We start from the raw sequence: 26,249 nt of genomic DNA, 5'->3' as shown, positions 1-26,249 counted from the left end.
GGGATAATTTTTTACCACAGGTTTGTATATTATAAGCGTTAAGCTTTTTGTTATACAAAATGTGGCTCTTTAGCACCTTAGGTTTTGGTAACGTCAAGGGCATTCGGTGCATTAAGGTGACTAAAAACATTGACTTAGTTTTTATGAATGAAACATGTTGGGCGGGGTTTGTTGATGGACAATTATTTATTAGCTTCCTTTTTATATGGCTTTTAATATCATGTGATCTAGATCATCAGTATTTAAATGTATTATTTTTAATGCTACTGTTTGTCTGAAGACATTCATATGTGATTCAAACGAAAAGAGTGAAATAAAAAAACTAACGGCTTTGCAGTATTTATTTGCAGCTTTTTTCTTTTTGCACCGGACGTTTTTCACAGGAGTAGAAAATACTTGAATGCCCACAACCTGGCATAATACTAAAGAAAATTATGGGGAATGGAAGGAGGGAGTGGCTACTGTAGCAGTGATCAATTGAACATCTACTGATACAGTTATGGTAGGTTTACTCACACAACTGTTCTCATATAAATGTTCATTATATTAATCACTGCTGCAGTAAGCCTACGGGTAAATTACCATAGCTTACAAGATTTGGGAGGTGAAAGGGTCCAGGAGACCCTAGAAGTTGGAGTTGGCAAAGCATGATCTAGACGAAGAGAACAAACTTGTAATGCTTTGTGAAAGTATGTACAGGAGGACCAAACTGCTGCTTCTAGAATAGTTCTAGAGTCCAACCCTTTCCAAAAAGGCCCTAGTAAAGTAATTAATTTATTTTTATTTGCAGTTTGATTACTGGGGAAGTCCACTGGGCCGAATTGACCCATTTTCAGTGGGGGCCCAGGGAGAAAAGCTCTAAGATGCATTATACAATTTAGATACAAGTGAGAGTTAATACTAAAGATAATATTATGTAGAATAGTTACTCATAAATGCATTCAGTATCATGCACAGTTAAATTTATTAAGCTTTAAGGTAGGTATCATACAGTTTCATTTGAGGAAAACAGATGTGTTAGGTGCAGAAACAGTTTACATACAAACCTTTTAAGAAAATGTAAATACGCTTTACATACACACATCAACAGTAGAATGCTATTTACAAGGTTGGGCTGTGTGAAGGTAGCTGTAGGAGTTGTTGAGAGCTTAGAGAGGAGCTATAGAAATTGTCGAGAGCTCAGACAGGCTCATAGGAAGATAACTATGAGAGTTGTAGAGCTTGGGAACCAGAGAGAGAACCCCCTTTGATTAGGTTGGGTAAAGGCAGGTACATTTCCATTTAGTGGAGAGGTGTTTGAATAGTTGGGTTTTGAAGTTTTCTGAATTTGGTATGGTTCTTAGTGTGGAGGGAAGGTAATTCCAGTTTTTGCCTAGTGAGAAAGATAGGAGACGTTGGCCAGCAGCACATTTAGGTTTATGGACAGTAATTAAGTTCTGATTTTCAGATCTGAGAGCTCTGTTGGGTGTATAAGGGAGAAGGATGTTAGTTAGAGTGGGACATTTTGTTGGGTGAAATACGAGTCTATATGCAGTAGTGAGTTGGAGATAGCCTAGGTAGTTTGGGAGTTCAAGCCAATTCAGGGATTGTAGGGTTAAGGCAGTGATGGGTGGTATTTTTAGATTTAGAGGCAAATTTAGAGATTTTGTTGTAGCAGTTTTCTCGTTTAGAGGTGATAGAGGAGGACAGGTTGGTTAGGAGAGGGGCTGCGTATAATAAGGAAGGAAGACGCAAGTTGAGGCCAGAGTTTGCCTGGTAGAGTTGGAGAGAAAGCGATTATTCCTATACAGCATACCTAGCTTTTGGTGGGTTTTCTTAATATTTTGTTGAATATGAATATCAAACTTGAGGTGTTCATCTACAGTAATGCCAAGTAGTTTGGCAGAGGGGACCACTTCTATAGGGGAGTTGGTTTGACTATAGACTTTGAAGTTGTTTTTATCATAGGAGAGGGTCTTTGTGGGAGGGAATAGTAGAATCTTTGATTTATTTGCATTGAGAGAGAGGTGGTTTTGGCGCATCCAGTTTTCAGTTGTTGAGAAGGCAGCTTGGGTTTTAGTCAGCAATTCAGAGACTTAAGGCAGAGCAGACTAAGCTGAATCATCTGCATATTGAATGATTTTAGCATCAGGAATAGCAGTGGGAAAGTTATTGATGAAGATGTTAAAAAGCATTGGCCCAAGGATGGATCCCTGTAGTATGCCATTTGGGGTAGGTAGGAAGGAAGAGATGGAATTCTTTCATTGGACTGCCTGTGATCTTTCTGATAGATAGCCTAAGACCCAGGATAAAGTATTATGTGAGCGATTAAGGTTTGAGAGATGACAGAGAAGATACTTGTGGGAAACAGTATCAAAGGCTTTAGACAGATTGAGTAAAACAGTAGAAATTAAGTGTCCTGAATCTCGGGCTTGATTGACAGTTTCTAGGAAAGAGAGTAGAGCAGTTATTGTGCTATGGCCTGGACGGAAGCCATGCTGGGTATGAGTGAGAAGATTGCTTTGGGTCAGGAAAGGCACAAGTTGGAGGTGGATGCATTTTTCTAGGATTTTGGAGATTGGTGAGAGCAAAGCAATGGGGCGAAAGTTGGAGACGCGGGTATTTTTGCCTCCTTCATGAAGGGGAAGAATATAAGCCGAGTGCCAGAGTTTGGGGACGTATGATTCTTTTATGGATCAGTTAATAATGATGCTGATTGGGAGAGCAATGCCATCAGCAGCATATTTTAGGAAGGAAGAGGGAATATTGTCAGGAGCGTTAGAGCAAGGTTTAAGTTTGGACAAAAGTTTTTATAAAGTTAGTGGAGATGGGCTTGAGTTCAAACAGATGTGGTGAGTTAGAAGGGGGAGAGTGTAGAGCAGTTGGGTTATTATTGGGAAATGTCTTGGTGAGGGTAGTAATAGTTTCTTTGAAAAATGAGTTAAATTCAGAGCCTAGTTCGAGGTCAGATTTACTTGGGTCAGGATTAGGATTATTCTTGGAGCCTGGACTGAGGAGTGAGTTTATTGAGTTCTAGAATTTTTGGGGTTTTTTATTGTTATTGGACTGAAGTTTGATAATAGTAGGATTTTTTTGTCTTTGTTGATTAGTTGTTTTGCATGGTTGCTGTTTATATTGGAGCAAGGTATTGGCCAGTTTATTGTTTTGGTAAAGCTAGTTTGTCTCTGTTGTGCATAATCTGTTTCATCTCTGGATAGCCAAGGAGCAGTTTTAGTTTTTATCTGTTTGTTTCTTAGTGAGGCTAGTGAGTTTAAAGTATCAAGGAAGACAGAGCTGAAGTATTCTATAGCCTTGTCAAGAGGAAGGATGTTTAGAATTTGCCAGTTCATTTGTTTGAAAGTATTTGAGAAAGTAGTTGGGTTGAAGCTACTGAGGTTACGAGTTTGAATGTATTGATGCTGGTGTGGAGAGGAACTAGTTGAACGATGCATAAAGGCTGGGAGGTGGTCGCTAAAGGTATCAGGAATTGTGCCAGAATTGGTCATTTTATTTGGATCTGAGACTAGGATCAAAGAGGGTTTATTTTTTTAGGTCGAGTGATGGAGAGGATTATTTGAGTGAAGTTATAGAGGTTAATGGATAGGGAAGGGAGAGGGGCAATTGATTTTATTCCAGTCAATATTCACATCACCAAGGATAAGTTTCATAGTTAATTTCAGCAGAGGCCCATATTAGAATATTTTTGAGTGTAGAGATATTATTACCAGGTGAGATATATAGGACAATGATACAGATATTTTTATGTTTATTTAGTTTTAGAATTCAAGCAGTTAGTTCAGTGTTCTGGAACTGAGGAACTGGAATTTGGAGGGGAATCAAGGTAAGAAGGTTGGAGTAGACAAGGGCAGTGCCTCCACCTTTTTTATTTAGTTGGTCATTTCTGAGACAATGAAATCCTGGGGACAGAATCTCTGAGTTGGAGATAAAGGGCTTGAACCAGGTTTCGGAGATGGCCAAGATATCTGGTTGGTTATGGCTTAACCAAGCTTGAAATTGGTGTACTTTGTTGTTTAGACTTTGTGCATTAATTGTAAAAATCTTTAGGGTGTTAGATAGGAGGAAGACGGTAAGGGATGAGTGTTGTTAATAAAGGATGTAGGACCAGGGTTAGGATGGATATCACCAGCTTGGACTAGGTTGTTGGAGATCTCCTCCTTTAGCCATATTGGTCTGTCAGGCATGAATTTTGCTAGATTGGAGCAGGTGACAGTGTCTTGACTTTAGAGGAGAAGACTTTATGGTGAAATAGGTGCAGAGGGTTGGGCTGAATGAGAGAAGAGGAGATCAAGTGGAAATGGGAGTAAGAGTGAGGGAGAAGGTGGGTTTGTATGGTAGTTGTCTTTGTAGGTGGTATTCGACAAGCATAGGTGGAATATGAGGTAGCATAGTATAAAGGAAGTAGGAACAAAAAGAGAAGGCTGGGGGACTGGAGGGTGTGATAACTTGAGGAGAGCATGTTGGAACAAAGAGTGGTATGAGTGGTTAGGAAAACAGAGAAGGCTATGAAGAAGAAAGGGTTTAAAAAGTGATTGAGGTATTCTAGAGATTTAAGGAAAGAGGAGGGGACTATAATTATTGGATGGAGTACAGATTACAGAGTTTAAGAAGGATGGGTATAGGTGGGAGGAGTAATGAGGGGAGAGCTGGTATTGGGTAATTAGGCTGAGAGGGTGGGGTAAGATAGGAATAAAGCTAGGAGCACTGGGGGCGGGTGGAAATTGGGGGTAGGGGAGTGGAGCGGAGTGAGCCCATAGGGTGAACGGAGTGGGAAAGAACACTAGAGGTGAGTATGGCAGAAAAAGTATCAGCGTAGAGCAGTTTAAAAGCTGTAGTTGGAAGGTATGAGCTGAATATTTCCAGCCAGAAAATGAAGGCTGCCTTTACAGAGGGTGATTTAGCAGGGGGGGGGGTATTTACAGTCTAAGGATATTAACTCACAACCAACTGTTTGTGAAAAAATAAAACTTGTTGGGATTATAAAGAATATCTAGGATTTATATTGGTAGATGCTGCCACCTAATAGTAGAAGGAGATAGCAAACAGCAGGGATAGTTGGACCAGTCTTAGGTTTAAATGTATTCTAGGGTAGTGATAACAGGAGGGGGAGAGGGCAAACTGTCTGCTGTAGGCTACTAGAACGCGCACACGGGAGGGCAGACTAACTTTATAGATAGTACATAAAGTCTACATTTAATTAGTGTTAAGCAACATACATTTACACAATCTTGTTGGGGGGGGTCTTCTCAGTAGTATTTTTCTAAGTACTAGGCAAGCTGGCCAATTCAGGATGGCTTCAAGTGATGGCCGGAGGTATTCCTTTTGCGTTTAATGCAGGGAGGGAGCACCCGAGATGGATTATGGGAGGCGAAAACAAGCAGCCTAAACCGCAGGACCAGCACAGAGGAGCGGTGGATGCTCAGGACAGGATTTAAAAATCTCAACTCCTCAAATCCTCAACACTGCCTGGAATAGTTTTGTTGTGGTGGAATAACAAAAGGGAATAGCCACAACCATGTGGAAATAGTCTGCTTTGACACAAGATGTCTCTTCTTACCTTCACAAGAAATGAACTGATCAGAAGATCTGCAAGACTTTGTACTGTCAAGACAGTACCAGAGGAGCCTGTGGACATTAAGTATGGATTATTATTTCTCCCTCATTTTTGGGTTCAGGGAAGAAAATGGGGAGATGGGTAGTTTGACAAAGTAAACTTGGATACCACATTAGGCATAAAAGTAGTAGTTCTCAAAGAAACCCTATTTCTGTGAAAAATGAGAAGGTTGGCCACCATAACAGCTTGCAACTCAGTTACGCTTCTTGCAGAGGTCAGAGCAGTCAGTAAGAATAGTTTTCCATGTTAAGAAACTCAAGTCAGCCAGATGAGCTGGTCTACATGTATTAAATGTTTGCTTATCTAATACAAAATTAAGATCTCAAGGAGGCGCCACTAGTTTCCCTGAAGGTTTCTTATGCAAAACCTCTTTCAAAATATTTTAACATGGGAATGCAGTGAAAGAAGGGGATTCATGCACAGACATGCTGAAATGACTGACAAACCATGACAGAGGACTAAAAGGCAACAGGATAGTAACTCAAATAAATATTGTAAAAAACAGAGAAACACTGGGCTTGAAAGGGTGCTGATTATGTTGTGGGTACCAACTAGAAAACCTTTTCTATTTCCTTTTATATGATTTTCCAGTAGCAGTCTTTTTTTTTTTTTTGCTTTCATAAGTACCTCCTACATATCCTCAGTAAACCGTGCCTAAAAAGGAATTAAGACCCTATGATCCAGGCAGTCAATTAAAGTTGCTTGGAGTCCGGATATATCAAACACCCCTGTTCTTGTGTGATTAGGTCTACTCTCTGAGGAAGCTTGTGATAAATGCCACTAACCATTTCCAAAAGAAGGGAAAACCACTGCTGCTTGGGACAGAAGGGAGACACCACAATGATCTTGGTGGGAGATGCCTTCTGAATCTTGAGAAGTATCATGGGTATCAGTGGAAAGGCATACAAGAACATTCCTGTCCAAAGAAAAGTCACCCGTCTTCCAGGCCTTCCTGCGTGAAGTCCTGCAGCTGAATTTTACCAAATGATTGTTCAGAGAGAAAGCAAGAAGGTCTATGTGAGGAACTCCCACAAACTGATCAAATCTTGGAAGACCCCCTGATCTAGTTTTCATTCATGAGGGTCTGCCACTACTCAGCTCATCTGCCACACAGTTTTGCTATGATGGAATAAAAGACGCCTGTAGAGGGAGATTATGCTGAAAAGTTATATCCCAAGCTAACATGGCTAGTCTGCATAGAAAGCAAGGCCTTGCTCCCCCTTGACTGTTGATGTATCACGACTGTTGTATTGTCAGTAACCACCTGAAGTGGTCCATGGGGGCCAAAGGTGATTCAGACAGTTGAGTACCTTGACTACAGCAAGTTTCTCTTTTATATATATGTGCTTGCATCTGTCCTAGTTGTCTCAAATACCCTGTATTTTTTACCCTCTTGACACTGTTCCCCAAGCAAAGTCTGAAGCATCTATGGTGACTGATTACATTGGAGTAGAGAGGGAGATGGGGAGACTTGGATTTAGGGATATTTGTAGCCTCCACCAAGTCATCCATCTTCTGAAAAATCCCAGAACTGGAATTTGAGAAGATAATGGATGCTGTTGCTGAGACCGGAGAGACTTCCTATTCCTTTGTAACTTTTTAATGTGGAGTCTTGCCATAGGTATCATGAGAATCATAGATGGCACGGGACTCAAAATCCTGAGGTATTCCCTTGTGGAGACCAAAGTCTAAGTGAAAAACCCTTGAAATAGATAGGGACAGAGGTCTATTTTTTTTTCCTGTGGAAGAAATAACTGATGTGTCTAACAGACACACAAGGAACACAATCCAGTGTGTAAAGGAGTCAAGAGAGAGACTTGAATATTCTCCTGAAACTCCATATTATGCAAGAGCTCTCACATCCAAGAAAGAGATTCCTGACACTTTGAAAAAGAATCTGCACAGATAAGCAAGTTGCTAAATATGGAAAAATGTGGATACCCTGTAGCCTATAATAAGCTATAACTGGAGCTACACACTTTGCAAACAATCTTGGTGCAGTGGATAGTTCAAAGGGTAAGGCAAAGTACAGTTGTGTATAATTACCATGAATGGAGATGTTACAGTATATACACTGCTGCAGTCCTGACTTATGTAATTTCCCGCCATGGAAGCCCTCAGCCAGCCTGACCACCAGAGAAAAATCTCACTCCAACAGGCAACGGATGCCCTAACTGACGTCAGTATGCTCAGGGATAAGGGGAGTCAGCTGGTGTCATTACCTCAGTTTTTTCTTGCCCCTAAAGCTAACAGCCTCCCCCCATAGGAACCCAGAGGTCAAAGGTCTGGAACACTTAAACCTAAGAAAGAGAAAGTTAGGAAGAGGTTTCACCTGTCTGAGGAGAAGACTGTCCCAGTCTACCCTGAAGACTAGGGGGGGAAGGAGAGAGGGAAAAAACACTGCAACAGTGCATACACTCAGAATCTAAATGTATGTTAAGTATACACAACTGTACTATGTTCATGTTTCAGTGTTGCAGTCCTGACTTGCAGGATGATTCTCAAAGCTGAAAAAAAGAGAGGAATTCAGATTAAGGAGAGGTAAGGATGTCCTGCAAGATGGCAGTGGCAAATCCTGCTCTGGACTTGGAGGAGGCTAACAGGTGGTAATCTTTGGTAAAGATATGCACTGAAGATGAAGTAGCAGCCTCCAAAATGTCTTTGGTGGTATTCCTTTGAGGAAGGCAGTACAGGCAGCAGTATCTCAAGTGGAGTGAGTCCTCTCAGCATTAGGGGGATTCTTACCATGATGGTTGTAACAAAGAAATACAGTGCGAGATCCATTTAGGGATAGTTCGTTTGGAAACGGTTTTTCCTACAGAACCAGTGGCAAAAGCCAAACAGTTGGTCTGATTCTTATGGTCATTATTATGTCTAGAAAAAGAGCTGCATATGCATATACAAGGAATGTAGTATTCTTTCCCCTTTGTTTTGGGGGTTGAGGAAGAAAAAAGGTAGAAGTATGGCTTGATTTAAAAAGGTCTCTGTCACTACCTTGGGCATAAAGGAGGGGTTAAGTCCCGAGTGAGAGACTGTCTGGGTGGAAGATGAAGAAAGGTTCCACCAACAGGAGTGCCTGCAGCTCAGAACCCCTTCTAGCAGAGGTGATGGCTTGCAAGGTGGTAGTCTTCCATGTCAAGAATTTTAACTCACAGGAATCAGCTGGTTTGAATCATGGAAGAGTAAATTTCTCCAGAACAAAATTAAGGTCATAGGGTGAGGCCAGAGGCCTTCTAAGTGACCTGATGTGGATTACCCCTTAAAGAAACTGTTTCATCATAAGAAGGCGACAGAAGACTGGATGCTGGGCAGGAATGTTGGGCAGGAATGTTGGCCAGTATAGCAGAGGAATTAATTTTTATGGATGGGTAAGACAGACTCTTGTTAAAGAGGTTGCTCAGATAAGCCAGGATGACACGGGTCTTGGCTAAATGAGGATTTTGTGCACTTTGGTACACCAGAGAGAGAATCTTTTCTATTTAGTGGAGTAGGATTTCTTAGTACTAAGCCTTTTGGCCTCTTTTAGAATATCCTCAACCTGTTTGTCTATGATAGGATCCATCCAAGCAATTAAGGTATCCTCCATGCTGATAATTTGAGGGTCTGCAGGTTGGGATGTATAATCTTGCCCTTGTCATGTGTCAATAAGTCCAATCTCCGTGACAGCTACCATGGTTCCATGCTGGTTAAGCCAAGTAGTAAGGGGTACCAGTGTTGCCTGGGCCAGTCTGGGGCTATCAGTATTACTCTTGGCCCCTCTTTGCTTACCTTTAGCAATACCCTGGGGAGCAGAGGTACTGGATGGAAGGCATAGAGGAAAAGGCCTGTCCAAGTGAAAAAGAAAGCATCTGTCTTCCAGACTGACTTCACTTTGTCCATGGAGTAAAACTTTCAACTGAGCATTGACCTTGGTGGCAAAAAGGTCCATTAGATGCTTCCCCCATTTTTGGCCATACTGAGAAATACTCAGGGGTCTGACACGCTTCCGACGAGGTGGTTTTGCTAGATGGTTGTGCACACTTCGCAGGTATTGTTCCACAACTTGGTTATTGAGTTGGAGAAGAGTGCTTCTCCAGGAGAGTTCTTGGCACTGGTTACCTGTAATGGATTTCTGTTGTAGCATAGTGGTCTAGTGGTGTAATAAGGCTGGAGTAGATTTTGGAGGGATGGGATTTTTTAGAGGATGGTTTACTAGTTTGTGGGCAAGTGAGAGTTGGTACCATTGAAGGAGGTGAGGGAGTTCTAGCCAGGCAAATTAGGGAACTGAGATACAGTGGTGACTATGGTAGGAGGCACCAGTGGCAAACTTGGCAATTTTGTTGTAGCAGATCTCAAGTTTATTTAGATCTCTTTGCCTAAGGTTGGTAAATATTGGAGAGGTGTAGAGAAGGGTGGAGATAAGGTGGGAATTACAACTGAAATCCTGGCTGTTTTGGTGAGGAATTGCTTATTTCTGTACAGAGCTCCTAGTTTTTTGTGGATTTTTTTATGGTCAAGGAAATGTGAATGTCGAATTTGAGATTACAGTCTACCTCAACTCCCAGCAATTTGGTGTGATCTGTTGGGGGGATAATGGTGTTGTCGTTGGCTGTAATATTAAAGTGAGAGTAGTTTTGAGTATGTTTAAGTTGGAAGATGAGGATTTTAGTTTTGTTTGGACTGAGTATTAACTGGGCATCAGATAGCAAAGTTTCAACAGAGGAAAAGGCATCCTGTGTGATCTTTTGCAGTTCGGGTAGGGATTGGGCAAGGCAGATGATGGTGGAGTCATCTGCATACTGTATGAGAGAGGCTTGTTTGGTGGCAGTGACTAGATTATTGGTGAAAATGGAAGAGAGTAAGGGTCCAAGGTTGGGGAGATATGTCATTCTGCTAAACAACGAATTGCTGGAGGTCTGTGAGGTAGCTATGAAACCAATTGGTAACAGATTAAGAAAAGGATAGGTCATTGAGAAAGTACAGTTATGTACACTTACCATAAATGTAGATGTTAGAGTGTATTCACTGTTGCAGTCCTCACAAATGGGTTATCCGGCTCCCGGTAGCCCTCAGTCGGCCTGAATACCAGAGTCCTTGGTATACGACGTTGGCTGCCGCCAGTTGTAAAACTGATGTCAGAACGTCAGGTATAAAGGGAGGCAGTTGACGCCATTTCCTCAGTTTTTCTTGCCTTAACTGTTAGGAGCCCCCAAAAGAAGGCTAACCCAGGAAGGTAGCACCCTGGACACGTCATACAAAAAATAAAAATACAAGTCTGTGCCTTAAGAAAAAAGGGGGAATGGAGGGTGGGAAACCAGGACTGCAACAGTGAATACACTCGAACATCTACATTTATGGTAAGTGTATACAACTGTACTATGTTCTTATTTCACTGTTGCAGTCCTCACATATGGGTTGATTCCCAAAGCCCAGGAAAAGACAAAGGGTGGAGGAAGGATCACAGATTAAGGGTTGGTAAGAAGGCCCTGCAAAACTGCAGAGGCAAAACCAGCCCTGGATTTAGAAAAAAAAGGTAGGTTGTAATGCTTTGTGAAAGTATGGACAGAAGACTAAGTAACTGCTTCTAGAATGTCCTTAGTAGGCACACCTCTCAGAAAGGCTGCAGAGGTAGAGAGGCTGCTCTAGAAGAATGGGTCCTAATACCCTGAGGGGGAACCTTCCCATGCTGCAGGTAACAAAAGTGAATACAATGAGGAATCCATTTGGAGATAGTCTGTTTTGAAATAGCTTTACCTTGAGCCCCGGGAGCAAAACTAACCGACTGTTCAGATTTTCTAAAGGATTTAGTCCTAAGTAAAATCTAAGCTGTCTATGCACGTCAAGAGAGTGCAGAATCCTTTTCCCTTTATTTTGGGGATTGTTGAAAAATGTAGGCAGGTGAATAGACTGGTTAAGGGTTACACTGGAAACTACCTTAGGCATGAAGGAGGGATTAGTTCTCAGAGAAACTCGATCCAAGTGAAAAATAATGAAAGGTTCTACTGCCATTAAGGCTTGCAGCTCAGATACCCTTCTAGCTGAAGTAATAGCTAAAAGGAAAGAAGTCTTCCAGGATAGAAACTTCAAATCTGCAGAGGCAGCTGGTTCAAAGGGAGTCAGAGTAAGTTTTTCCAAGACAAAATTAAGATCCCAAGCAGGAGTAGGAGCTCTTCTGGGAGGTCCAAGATTACTAGCTCCCCTCAGAAACTTTCATTAAGGGGTGAGAAAAAAATGGGTTGCTCAAAAGAACAATGAGCCGAAATTGCTGTAGCGTGAATTTTAATTGAAGAAAAGGAAAGTCCACCATTAAGCAGTCCTGCTAGGTAGTCAAGAATGAGGGAAAGAGAAGGATGAGGAGAGTCTTCTCCTTTAGCCAGCATCCAGGAGCAAAATCTCTTCCATTTATCTGCATAAGATTTTCTGGTGCTAGGCCTCCTGGCCTCATGAAGAACTTCAACCACCTGTTGGGAAAGATTTAAAGACTTAGCCAGGCAGTTAAATGCAGAGTTTGAAGATGAGGATGAAGGAACTTTCCCCCTCCCTGAACCAACAGATCTGGTACCAGGGGAAGATGCCAAGGCTGAGCCTGTGAAAGGCTGCGAAGGAGGGGATACCAATGCTGCCTGGGCCAATCTGGTGCTATCAGAATAGCCTTTGGTTTTTCGCCCCTTATCTTTAGTAGCACTCTGTGAAGAAGAGGCAGAGGATGGAATGCATAAACAGAGATGTGTCCATGGGAAGGACAACGCGTCCACCCTCCAAGCTTTGTTGTGAAACTCCCTGGTGCAGAAGGTTGGAAGGAGATGATTGGTGTGAGAGGAGAAAAGATCCACTTGTGGGGTGCCCCAGTGATGATTGATGCAATGGAAAATGTCCTTGTTCAGTTGCCACTGGTGAGGATCCAGAACATGTCTGTTCAAATGATCCGCCAAGGAGTTTAGCCTCCCTGGGAAATACTGGGCTATTAGATGTACGCCCATGGATGCTGCTATGGACCATAGTCTCATGCGTTGCCTGCACAAGGGGTAAGAGTGAGTCTCCTCTTGCTTGGATGTACCACATGACTGTAGTATTGTCTGTCCTGATCAGCAGAGTTCCAGGGTAGAGTAGGTTTCTTGAAAGCCAGCAAGGCTTGTTGCACTGCCATCAATTCTTTTAAGTTTATGTGCAGATGAATCTGCTTGTTGCTCCAAATTCCCTGTATACCCCTACCTTCCAGATGAGCCCCCCATGCAACATCTGAAGGGTCTGTGGTGAAAGTCCGGCTGGCAAGCAGTGGGTGGAAAGGCAGACCCTTGTTCTGAGAACAGGCTGTCACCCATCAGAGGAACTCCATTTGTAGACAAGGAATAAGGAGAAGAATCAAGTCGAAGTCCTGTGTGTGTTGACACCAAAGATTCTTGAGGTACCACTGAAGTTCTCATATGCAGCCTTGCATATGGGATCATCAAAATACATGAAGCCATGACCCCCAGTGCTTGCAGGAATTACCTTGCAGAGAGTTGGGTCATGCTTGCCAACTTCATGAAGTAAGCCGAAAGATCTTCTTGCTTCTGTTGAGGGAGGAATACCATCTGGGTGGCTGTATTCAGACTCGCTCCCAGCAAAACAATCTCCCTTGTAGGAACCAACTTTGACTTCTTTTCGTTGAGTGCGTAATCCAAAGAGGTGAGAGTGTACTTCACGAAATCCAAATCCTTTTCTAGTTATTTTGGGGAGTGTGCTTGAATGAGACAGTCGTCCAGGTAAGGATAAATTTGAATGTTTCTCTGCCTGCAAAAAGCAATGGCTGGAGCGAGGCACTTGGTAAAAACTCTGGGAGCAGTAGATAAGCCAAAGGGCAATGCAGAGAATTGAAAGTGTTGCTCCCCAACCCTTAAGCGAAGTAACTGCCTGCAACTTTCCCTTACTGGGATGTGCAGATAAGCCTCCCTGAGATCCAAAGTTACCAGCCATGAATCCTTGCCCAGCACTGGTAGTAACTGTTGAAGGGTGAGCATCTTGAATTTGGGAAGCACCAGAAAAGTGTTTAGAATAGACAGATCCAGAATAGGGCACCAGGTGCCCCCTTTCTTTGGTACCAGGAAAAGTCTTGAATAAAAACCTAGGCCTGCCTGATTTGCAGAACTGGCTCTATAGCCCCCATAGTCAGTAAAGAAGAAATTTGAGTTTCTACCTCTGCCTAGAGAGTTCTGGGTATGTCTGGGTACCCTTGTAAAACAGGGAAGGTGTGAAAATAAAACTTGTAACCTTGGTTTACTATATTGAGCACCCATTTGTCGTCTGTGATGGTAGACCATACCTCTGCGAACCTGGCTAACCTTCCCCCCCAAAGGAAACCCAGGGCCCGCAGAGGTAGGCACAACAGGGCCGGAGTCATTGAGAATGTTTGCTTTGGGAAGCTGGCTTAGAATTCCCCGATTCTGCAGAAGAATGCCACTGTTTAGCCATTTGAGGGGCAGAAGCCTGCCCTCTGGAATATCTGAAACCCCAAGACCTAGAGCGACCCTGCTTGCCAGGATCAGGGAAAGACCAATTCTTAGAAGGATAATGCCTCCTAAAAGTACAGTTTTGTACCTACCATAAATGTAGATGTTCAAAGTGTATACCCTGCTGCAGTCATCACACTTGGGTTATCCTGCCGTCAGGCGGTCCCGCAGTCGGCCCGAATTCCAAAGTCTTGGTCTGGCATCGGTTGCTGTCGCTTCTTCCCTGACGTCAGAGCGCCAGGGGAATATCAGAGGCATCCAACGCCATTTTCTTCAGTTTTTCTTGCCCCAGATGTCAGGTGCCCCTAATAATATATATATATATATATATATATATATATATATATATATACATACATATAGCTATATGAAAATAAAACAAAACCCTTAGGCACAAGCAAATATACCACACAGGTAGTATAGGATAGAGTGGTAGAGATAAGTTCAGCTAGTTCAGATGGGATGGAGGGAGGGTAACCTGGACTGCAGCAGGGTATACACTCGAACATCTACATTTATGGTAGGTACAAAACTGTACTATGTTCATCGTGTTACTCTGCTGCAGTCATCACACTTGGGTAGAATCCCAAAGCTAAGGATGGGTGGTGGAGTCAAACAGGGTTAGAGGAGGCTAGAAGGCCCTGCAAAACTGCAGTGGCGAAGCCAGCTCTAGTCTTAGAGTAAAGTGGTAAGTGGTAATGTTTGGTAAAGATGTGTACTGAACTCCAAGTTGCAGCTTCCAGAATATCCTTGGTTGGCACCCCTCTGAGGTAGGCTGTAAATGTAGCTGCTGCCCTGGTAGAGTAGGGTCTTATGCTAGCAGGAACTGGTTTTCCATGGTGGGTGTAGCAAAAACGTATGCAATGTCCTATCCATTTGGAAATGGTCTGTTTTGAGATAGCCTTTCCTTGTGATGCTGTAGCATAAGATACAAAAAGCTGGTCAGATTTTCTGAAAACCTTAGTTTTATCCAAGTAGTAACATGGCTGCCTGTGAACGTCCAAGGAATGTAGGAGTCTTTCTCCTTTGTTCTGTGGATTTGGAAAGAAGGTGGATAAATGGATGGTTTGATTTAGAGCCACACTGGATACCACCTTAGGCATAAAGGAGGGGTTAGTTCGTAGAGAAACTCTGTCTTGATAAAAAATGAGGAAAGGCTCTACTGCCATTAGTGCCTGAAGCTCTGAAACTCTTCTCGCTGAAATAATTGCTAGCAGCAGGGCAGTCTTCCATGATATAAACTTTAAGTCAGCTGAGAATGCTGGTTCAAAAGGAGGCAGCGTAAGTTTTTCCAGAACAAAGTTTAGGTCCCAAGTAGGTGTTGGTGCTCTCCTGGGAGGCCTAATGTTTTTGGCCCCTCTGAGAAACTGCCTTAGGAGTAGATGTGAAAATAAGGGAGGATCCGTGTTGTAGTGAGCTGAAATAGCTGAGGCGTGGATTTTAATAGATGAGAAAGAAAGCCCTTTGTGTAGCATCTCAGTTAAATATTGCAAAATCTGAGGTATGTCAAGCTGAAGGGTATTTTGGCCTTTAGCTTGGCTCCAGGCGCAAAACCTTTTCCATTTGTCTGAGTAGGCTTTCCTGGTGCTGGGCCTCCTGGCCTCCAGAATAACATCCATAACAGCTTGTGAGAGAGGAGCTGGCTGGTTGCTTAGGTGATTTGCCATGCAGCCAAGTTTAAGGTTTTGAGTTGGCTGTGTAGAATCTGATTGTCTTGCTGTGTGAGCAGATGGGTAATTTGTGGTAGAATCCATGGTGGTCCCTGGGCCATATTCCTTAATAGTGGGTACCAGTGCTGGTGTGGCCAGTCTGGGGCAATGGGTATCATTCGGGGTATCTCCATCCTGACTTTCAGCAGCACCTTTGTGAGAAGGGGTAATGGAAGAAAGGCATATACTGTCAGCATTTTCCAACTGAAAGAGTGCGTCCACTTTCCAAGCTTGATGGTGAAAAGTCCTTGTACAAAATTTTGTTAGTTGATAGTTTTGGGGGCTGGCAAATAGGTCTATGTCTGGGAGCCCCCATTTTTGAGTTATCATTGCAAATACTTGTGGATCCAGTTTCCACTCGTGGGGATCCACAATGTTTCTGCTTAGGTCGTCTGCCAATGTGTTCCTTTTTCCTGGCAGGAACTGAGCTTGTAATTGAACTTGGTAAGCCAGTGCTGTGTTCCACAAGGTCATTGCTTGCCTGCATAGAGGGTAGGAGTGTGTACCCCCTTGCTTGTTTATGTACCACATTACTGTGGTGTTGTCTGTTCTTATGATAAGCTGTCCTATCTTGGAAGGCTGTCAGAGCACTTTGTACAGCTAGCATTTCTTTTTGATTGATGTGCAGATTCCTTTGATCTGCAGTCCATATGCCTTGAATGCACCGTCCTGCCATGTGTGCCCCCCAGGCATAGTCCGATGCATCTGTTGTCATAGTTTGCCTGGCTGGGGGTAAGGTGAAAGGCTGACTCTTGTTGAGGTGACATGCCTGTGACCACCATAGGAACTCCTGTTGAAGGCAGGGAATGAGCGGTATCATTGTTTCCAAGCTGTGGCTGTGTTGAGTCCATACGCTTTTTAGGTACCATTGTAATTTCCTCATATGCAGTTTTGCAAATGGTATTAGTAATATGCAAGATGCCAAGAAGCCCAAGGCCTGCAGAATTTTTCTTGCAGGGAGTTGGGTCTTTGTTGCCATTGCTCTGAAGTATTGAGTTAATTGTAGTTGTTTGTCTGGCGTCAGATAAGCCATCTGGGCCATTGTATTCAAGCTGGCACCCAGGAATGTCATATTTTGTGAGGGCACTAGTTTTGATTTCTTTTCGTTTACTGTGTACCCTAGGCAACTTAGATGATGTTTTACAAAAGCCAGGTGTTGTAAGAGAATGTCCTTGCTTTCTGCTTGGATGAGGCAGTCGTCCAGGTATGGGTATATTTGAATTCCTCTTTGTCTGCAGTATGCAATTACTAGTACCAGGCATTTTGTGAAGACCCTGGGCACAGTAGATAAGCCAAAGGGCAATGCAGAGAATTGGTAATGGGTTGAACCTGCAATGAAACGGAGGCATCTTCTGCAATTTTGTCTGATAGGGACATGCAGGTATGCCTCCTTGAGGTCCGACGTTACTAGCCAAGCTTTCTTGCCCAACATGGGAAGAAGCTGCTGTAGTGTTAGCATCTTGAATTTGGGTACTTGCAAGAAGGTGTTTAAAATTGAAAGGTCCAGAATGGGTCTCCAAGCATTGTCCTTTCTGGGGACTAGAAAGAACCTTGAGTAAAGTCCTTGGCCTTGCTCCTGTGTAGGTACCAGTTGAATGGCTCTCATGTCCATGAGAGCTGTAATTTGTTTTTGTGCCTCTGCCCATTGATTTTGTGGCAGGTTTGGCATTCCTTTTATCCTTGGCAAGGTGTGGAAATGGAACCTGTATCCTTGTGAGATAATGTCTAGGACCCATTTGTCCTTTGTGACGATGCGCCAGTTGTCTGCAAAAAGTGCTAATTTTCCTCCCAAGGGAGCTGCCAACAGAGTTTTGCTCGGCAGTTTGAGGTACAAATCATTGTGCTTGCCTTCTAGTAGTTTGTGGCCTGTCTTCTCCTCCCTTCTGTGTTGCATTGCCCCATTGGTGGGGTTTGTAAGGGATGTGTGCTTGTCCTCTGCCCCTTGGGCGCCTGGAAACTCGATTCGAAAATCTCAGGTGTCGGCCGACCGGCACTTGCGAACTGCTTCTGCTTTGGGCACCGCGCGGCAAGAAAGACTGAAGAAAATGGCGTTGGATGCCTCTGATATACCCCTGGTGCTCTGACATCAGGGAAGAAGCGACAGCAACCGACGCCGGACCAAGACTTTGGAATTCGGGCCGACTGCGGGACCGCCTGACTGCAGGATAACCCAAGTGTGACTGCAGCAGGGTAACACGATGAACATCAGAGGAGGCTGAACCTGAAGGAAATCTTTTACAGCTTGCATAGATTTTGCCTTATACTCCAACATTTTCAGTACATCCTCAGCCTTACTACCAAAAAGATTGTCCTTGTGCAAAGGAACATCCAACAATTGAGACTTAACAGGTTCAGAAAGAGGCTGCTCTCTGAGCCAAGCATACCTTCTAATTACAGAACCAGTGCCTGCCGCTCTGCAGGAAGCCTCCAAAGTGTCAAAACCACAACGAAGTGAATGCTTATTAACTAAAGTAGCAGAATTCAGTAAGTCTTGTAAATCTTTGTTCTCAGTCATGGAAGGAATATTTTCAAGTTTAGCCGTAATAGCCTCCAAAGTATGTTGCTGATACTTAAGCATGTGAAAAAGACAATTCATGGATATAATGGCAAGAGTTGCAGAGGTATAGACTTTTTTTACCCCACCTGTCCAAGGCCCTAGATGCCTTATCAGAAGGCACAGGGTTTTTAACAATAGTAGCCTTAACACCCTTGGGGCCTTGAGAAATAATTTCTAGATCAGCAGTAGGGTTTTTAAAAAGGAATTGATGAGATTCAGGAACCCTATAATACCAAACAGGTTTTCTGGGGGCAGGAGGAACAGAATTAGGAGTTAAAGAATTTTCCATGAAAACATCATCCACACCTTCCAAAACTGGAGTTATAGGCAGAGGCTTATGCTGTGGCAAATCGAAAAATTTCCCGATTCTTTTCTTAGACTGTGGAAAATCCTGACATTCCCATTTAAAATGTTCCCTAATGGTATTCAAAGTATCCCCAAAGGAAAAATATTCTGGAGGGGAAGCAGAAGGGATAGAGTCCTCAGCCAGCATCAGAATCCTCAAAGCCAGAAAAAAGTTCAGAATTTCCTTCTTCACCAGCAGACATACTGGGAATCTCAGAATCTGAGACAGACAAAACATCAGGAGATAATTCCCTAGCCCTCTTTGAAAGGGGGGGGGGGGTGAGAGCCCCTAATTAAGGAGAGATGATCACCAGCCATCTTTACCAACTGGGACTGAGGCACAAGAGGGGAGGCAAATGCCTGTTTGTAAGTAGGTTTGCGGCTGGAAGGTTTACTAGCAATACAGAGGGACTCGGGAGGCCTAGCAACTGCAGAAGTCTGTACTAAGGTAATTGGTCTGGTTCTGGTCTCATGTTGAAAAGAGGAGGAGTCAGAAGCCAGGGCCTGCAAAGCAGCTCCGGAACCATCTGAGGCGGCGACAGGCTGCAGACAAAATAGCAGCCTGCGACATGGAGGACTATGTAAAGGTCTCGGCAGATGCTTGCGGCTGAAAATCTGCGGACTGCAGGGGCTGCGAAAGCGCCTCACTGACTACCGCTGTGCTGACTACCAATTTCACCAGTGCGTCGTCAGCAGATTTAACCCTATGCCTCTCAAGGTCCTTGTCTTTGCGTTTCCTAGGTATATTAGCTCTATGGCGTATGGTACGCGAGTTAAAGGAAACACAGAGTTCGCAGTTAAGGACATCGTGCTCAAGGCCCAAACAAGTTATACAACAGAAATGGAAATAACGGTGCGGAATCTGTTTTCCACAGGCAAGACAGTAATTAACTTTATCTGACATTCGTTAAAGCAAGAAAAGATGATCCCCAACGGGGTACTTATCTGAAGGAGTCTTCAACTTGGTAGTTGGAAAGCAAAACGAAGGTAAACGGCCGACCGGCACTAGTGCAAATTGCATCTGCTTTGGGCTCCGTGGCAAGAAAGACTGAGGAAATGGCGCTGACTGCCTCCCTTTATACCTGACGTTTTGACATCAGTTTTACAACAGGCGGCAGCTGACATCATATACCAAGGACTCTGGTATTCAGGCCGACAGAGGGCTACCGGGAGCCAGATAACCCATATGTGAGGACTGCCTTTGTGGAGGGGAAGGATGTGGGAAATTTTCCATAGTGAAAGGACGTAGCATTCTGATACAGATCGGTTAATCAAGATTGACAATGGGTAGGCTAGGGCATCGGATGCAATTTTTAGACATTCACTAGGGAGGTTGTCGGTTGCTAGTTTAGTGGGTTTAAGTGTAGTTAAACATAACCAGAGTGCAGAGAGTGTTTTGCTACCTGGGAGCAGAAATTACAAAGGTCCAGTAACTCTTTTGAAAGACTCTTTTCTTGATGGTCATTAGTTGCTGCTTCATCTGATCCAGTATGGTTTCTTGGTATTTAATCATGTGGTACTGACAATAAAAGGCCCTCACAGAGAGGGTAGCAGATGTGCTAAACGTTTTGCCAAATCTGTCCGGGGTCCTACCTTCTTTACCTATAGGCAAGTTTTTTTTTTGGCGGCGCTAGCTTTGGCTCCTTTAGGGCCAGGGGTCAACAACCTTGGGATGATCTACAGGCTTCCTGAAGAAATGTTTGTGTGAACCCAGAACCCTATAAAACCTGCCAGGTTTTCTAGGAGTAGGAGGTAGGGAGTCTGATTTCAATGTAGAGTCCTGAAATACATTGTTCACCACCTTTAACATAAGAGGTATGGTGAGGGGTTTATGTCCCTGGAGGTTTAGAAATTCCCTAATTCTTTTCTTGGACAGAGGGCAATCTTGATCCTCCCACTGAAAGAGCTCTCTCAAGGTGTGCAGGGTTTCCCCCAAATGAAATATCCTCTCAGGAGGGGAGGCAGAAGACAGGTTCTCCTGAATCCAAATCTCCAAATGAGGCAATGGAGACACCTTCTTCAAAGACAGAATCCTTATCTGACTCAAAAGGGTCAGAAAGGTCTTCTGGCTGGGTGTCCCTTTTTCTTTTACCTGAGGAGGACTCATAGGGTGGCTGCCTGGATCTAACAAGAGATTAGGTTTATGGCTAATTTCAAAATCCTGCAGGTAAACCTGGGAATGGGAGCCAGTAGGTCTAGGCTGGGGTTGGGAGGTTGCCTCTGTTTTTGGTGTGGCCCTAGATTTAGGTCTGATGGCAACATCTGATGAAGAATGGGAGCCCAGCTCTCACAAATGAAAGGTAGCTGCAATGTCCTGGTACTGCAGAAAACTGGTCTTGGCACACTCATCAGAAGTGGAGGCCTGCAAAGCAGTCCTGGACCCAACCAACAATTAAATCCTACGGATTGAAAGGATGTCGAGGGACTGGAAGCATACTGGATTACAAATGGGTCTCAAGAGGGGCCTGCGTCACCACCTCAGTCTTAGAAGAGGGCCATGCACTTCACCTTTTTCAGAGAAGCCTGGGAGAACGAGCTGACAGCAAGAGGGCATCGTCAGAGGCCCTAAATCTGGAAGCGTTTTTCCTTCTCCCTTTTCCACTTAGGGATATCCACTTCAGATCGACTGGCAGACACCATAGGAAGCGTATGGTTTGATGACTCACCAAGGTGTCTAGCCAAATTCTCGCCCCTACGTCTAACAGTACTACTATAAAATTGGGCACAAAAATTACAGCTGAGAACATTGTGATCTGGGCCCAAGCAAGTAACACAGAAGGAATGGAAGTCCCGGTGTGGAATCTGTTTACCACAGTGGAGACTATTAGTTTTCTCTGACAGTCAAAACATGCAAAAAAGGTTCCCCGACAGGGTACTTGGCTTTCCAGAGTCTTCTTTCTCTGGTGTGGCCCAACCAATGCACTGCCTGGAACTCTGCTTTGGGCTCTGACAGCAAGAAAGAACCAAGGCCATGGCATTGTCAGATCCCCCCTCTCCCCTTATACCAGAGTTTCCAGATGCTAGGCAGCCCAAGGGCTTACATGGCGGGAAATCCCATCAGGACTGCAACAGTGAAGCATGAAAAACATCTGATAATGTGATCCAGACAAACAAAAACCTTAAACACCTGAAGTCTGGATCAAACTGGAAAGAAGTAACAGTCTCTAATACTCCCTGACACAGCATGCGTTGTAGGACAGGGGAAAAAGAGAAGATCTGGAGTAGGGACTTCATTTGTCAGCAACCTTTGGGTCTTGGATCCGAGCCGGCAACTTATTATACAGCTATGGATCCGAGCTCCTAGCTCCTCCCCCTCACCCATAATCCCCTGCCAACCCCAAATGACCTCAGATCTAGTTTGCCGCTCTTAAGTGTGTCAGCTGGATTTCGAGCTCCTGGCAATATTTTCAGATAAGTGACTCTTTTGTCTAATCAGCCTACTTTTTCAGTAGTTTAATCAGTGTGTGTGTGTTAGGTTTCCCTTTACTCAGTTAATTTTTAAATTTTAGTGTTTACCCTCCCCTCGCTGGTCATTAGTGTGTGCTTGCGTTTGGGGCCTAGTGTGTTTGTGTAGCGTTTATTTAGTTTTGGGTATGTCAGAGGCCCCAAAACCTATTTTTTCTAAGTGCACCGAGTGTGGCCATAAGCTCTCTCCGGCAGATGGCCACACTCGGTGTGTTCGGTGCCTTGGGGTTGAACACCTGTCCTCGGGCAGTACCATTTGTGCAGCGTTCAACCCCAGGGCACTGAAAGAGCGGAGGTCGAAGCTGATCCTGGCGGGACTTCTGCCCCCGGATTCGGTTTCGGCCTCCGCTACTCCCGTGGCACCTCCTCAGCCTGTGGTGGTGGCCACTCCTGCCCCCCTTCCTGGATTCAAACTCCTACAAAAGCGCCGGAGGACAGGGAGGTCAGGAGGGAGAAACGGAGGGAGAAGCACCACAAGCGGCGGGCCGAGGCCTCCACTTCGGCCCCCGCAGCTAAGCGGGCTTCTCCCTCCAAGGCTTCCAGGTCTCCTCCTCCTCGGCTCCGATCCCCTTGCTTCTCCCTGGGACCTGAGGAGGAGGAGACCCCATCTCCGTCGAGGTCATCGAGGCGGCATTCCAGGCCTGCCTCGGTGGCTTCTTCGAGATCCACCTGATGCAGACTTGGACCGGATGATGAGAAGGTTCATCCAGGCCCAGCTGCAGATGGGAGTGCTCTTGCCTCCCTCCCCCCTTCGGGTGGGAGCTCGACACCTTTCTTTGTTCCGATAGCTCCTTCTCCGACCCGCTTCCCGGGTTCGGAGCGCTCGTTGCCGGGCAGCGTCGGAGCCGGGGGTGGGTCGGCTCCGACAGTACTGGGTACTTCGGATCCGACAATGCCCACGAGTCTGTCGGATCCGACCTCTCGGAGCCATGGAGCAAGCTTCGGATCCGAGGGATTCAGTGTACCTTCGGCTCCGTCCAGGTCGGAGCACACTGGTCCCTCGGATCCGATGGTCTTGGCGCCGGTTCCGATCCCTTCATCGGATCAGAGTGGGAGTCGGCTTTCGGAGCCCAGGGAGAGCGGCTCCCCCTCGGCCTTCGATGCAGTGGAGGGGGCTCTGTCGAGAGTATCCGAACCCCCAGCCCTTGTCTCGGCTCCACCCTGCACTCCCTCTCTGCTGGGTCAGGCTTCCATCACCCGGCCACAGGGACAGCCTGCTTCGATGTCCCAGGTTGTTCCATTGGAACAGGATATTGTTGGTGAGACCTCCTCGGACAGTCCCCCCGAGGAAGTGCCTCGCAAGCACAAGTGTAAGAGGAGGCACGTGGACTCCCCCGAGTCCTTAACAGAGGACATGGACTTGGATGAAGGGGAAGGCTCCCCAAGGTCACCCCCTGAGGATGTCTCCTTTGGAGACATCATGGAAATGCTCAGGATCGGGGGGGGGGTCTGCCCCCAAGGCTTCCTCCGACGAGTCTATGTTCCTGGAGGCATTCGAAGCAGGCCCGTCTACCTCTTGGGTGTCCCCTCTGGCCGACCCCCTGGTGGACCTCATCACCACCAGGGCGTGGAAGGAGCCGGACACTGTGGAGCCAGTCCCTAAATGCCTGGATAGGATTTTGAGCCCCCCCCCGCAGACCGGTCCCAATGGAGCAAGGGTCCCCCCCCGTAGATGCCATGTTGATGGCGGCAGCCACTAAGGGGGAACTAGCTCAGGAGAGCCCCTCGGTCCATCCACCGAGCAAGGAGTCCCGCTCGATGGATCGCCTTGGGAAGCGGGTATTTAGTTCAGCGACCTTCTCAGTAAGGTCTCTGAACTACATGGCACATGTCATCAGGATGCAGCGGGATCTTATTAAAGAATACGCTGCTTCCCCCCCAGAGTCCATGTTGGCAGAGGACAAGCAGTTGTACTCTACTCGTATGGCCACTCTAAGATCTATTTCCAATACCTCTATGCGGCTGTTGTCCCACGCCACTGAGGGAGCCGCTAGAGCTAGCGGAGCGGGCCTAGTGATGAGACGTCAGGCCTGGCTCCAACATTGTGACTTCGCGGAGCCCTTTAAGGCGTCCTTTGCGAATGCCCCCTTTGATGGTTCTGCCTTGTTCGGCAAGACCATTCGCGAGACACTTGTCCAGAGCGAGAAGGACGGGAAGACGTTGTCTGCCGGAGTCTGCTTCTCTGCTCCCCAGAGGTCCTTCTCGAAGAACCAAAAGGGACAGAAGAAGATGTGGTTCCGGAAATCGCAACTTTCCCAACTCGCTCCGGACAACCAGTCCTTCCGTGGCAGAGGAGGACAGGGGGGACGCCGCCCTAGAGGCAGAGGGGCCCCAAAAAACTTTGGGTCCAGAGAATCTTTCTCTGATCGGCCCACGCAACAGCCCTGAGGGGTTGCCCGACTGCTCCACTCTGGAGACAGTCGGGGGGTGCTTCTCGAAGCACCTGGCGGCATGGGAGTCCATCACGTCAGACCACTGGGTGCTTCGGATCATATCCAGAGGTTACAAAATCCCAATGCAACATGTCCCCAGACTCAGGAACCTCCTCGATGTACCACCCGATCAGAGGGAGGCTGCAGTCGCAGAAATCCAGCAGCTGCTAAGAAAAAGAGCCATCCAGCCCGTCCCCCCAGACCAGCTCGGATTAGGGTTTTACTCCAGGTTCTTTCTGGTGCCAAAAAAGACGGGGGACTTGAGACCAATCCTAGACCTTTCCCTCTTGAACCTGTCGGTAACCAAGGAAAAATTCCGAATGGTCACTCTTCAATCCATTCTCCCCCTTTTGCGGGAGAACGACTGGATGTGCTCAATAGACCACAAGGATGCGTACTACCACATTCTAATGGACAGATGATCCAAGAGGTTTCTCCGCTTCCGGCTGGGAGCCAGCCACTATCAGTTCAGGGTCCTTCCCTTTGGCCTCACCACAGCCCCCAGGGTGTTCACCAAAGTTTTAGCAGTGATAGCGGCCCACCTGAGACTCCAGGGAATGCAGGTCTTCCCATACCTGGACGACTGGCTCCTGACCGCCCCAACAAGGCATCTACTCTGCTCAGCCAGAGACTATTTTCTCCGCCTAGCCCCCCAGTTAGGCATCACAATCAATACGGACAAATCCTCCCTTGCTCCGACACAAGTAATAGAGTTCATAGGGGCCAGATTGGATACCAGAAGTCTGCGAGCCTACCTGACTTCGGAGCAACTACAGAATCTGAGTCTTCATGTGCGGGCCATCCTCCAATCAGAAGCTCCAACGGCGGAATTGGTCCTGAGGGCGCTGGGCTCCATGGCGATGGCAATAACGCTTCTTCCATGTGCTCGCCTAAATATGAGGGTACTTCAGTGGACCTTCCAAGTGCAATGGTCCTTCCAATTTCTTCCTCTCTGCCACCCTATCTCAATCAGCAAGGCTTGAAGGAGGGCCCTGTTATGGTGGCTCCTGTCTCCAGACCTCCATATAGGCCGGCCCTTCTGCACTCCTCCCCCTCTCGCCACAGTGACCACAGACGCCTCTCGCCTCGGGTGGGGGCATTGCTCAGGCAGAACAGTCCAAGGCACGTGGAACAACACAGAGACCTCCCTGCATATCAATGTTCTGGAGATGAGGGCGGTGCTGTTAGCGTTGCAAGCACTTCAGAACCTTCTCCCCATAGGAACTATTGCAATACAGATGGACAACATGTCAGTTGTTTGGTACATCAACAAACAGGGGGGAACCAGGTCCTACCCTCTCTGCCGAGAGGCCATGAGGATGTGGGAATGGGCGATCTCCACCAACCGCTTTCTGATCGCAACGCACATTCTGGGACGGACCAACATTCTGGCGGACAAACTCAGCCGCACCATTCTTTCCCCTTACGAGTGGTCTCTCAACTTCCAAGTAGCGAAGCGGATATTTGCAAAATGGGGGCAACCTGCTGCGATCTCTTTGCCTCTCCCTCAAATACAAAATGCAACAGCTTCTTCACTCTGATTCCCCCACCAGGGGAAGCCCCGAGAGACGCTCTGGTGCATGCTCGGCCACCCGGTCTACTTTATGCCTATCCTCCTCTACCCCTGATGCTAAAGCTCTTGCAGAAAGCCTTGCGGTTGGG

At 45.8% G+C, this 26,249-nt stretch overlaps 1 protein-coding gene across 1 annotated transcript in view; it reads right to left on the bottom strand.

Moving 5' to 3' along the window:
• The window catches only part of ACTL6A (actin like 6A), a gene marked incomplete in the record, with an annotated part of 1,351,363 nt that overhangs the window by 123,266 nt on the left and 1,201,848 nt on the right, over positions 1–26,249 (bottom strand).

The sequence above is a fragment of the Protopterus annectens genome, chromosome 4.part1 (assembly GCF_019279795.1).
Source record: "Protopterus annectens isolate FY-2018-M chromosome 4.part1, PAN1.0, whole genome shotgun sequence".
Taxonomy (NCBI): Eukaryota; Metazoa; Chordata; order Ceratodontiformes; family Protopteridae; genus Protopterus; species Protopterus annectens.
Note: the sequence above shows the minus strand (reverse complement) of the source record. Positions and strands in the feature narration are given on the sequence as shown.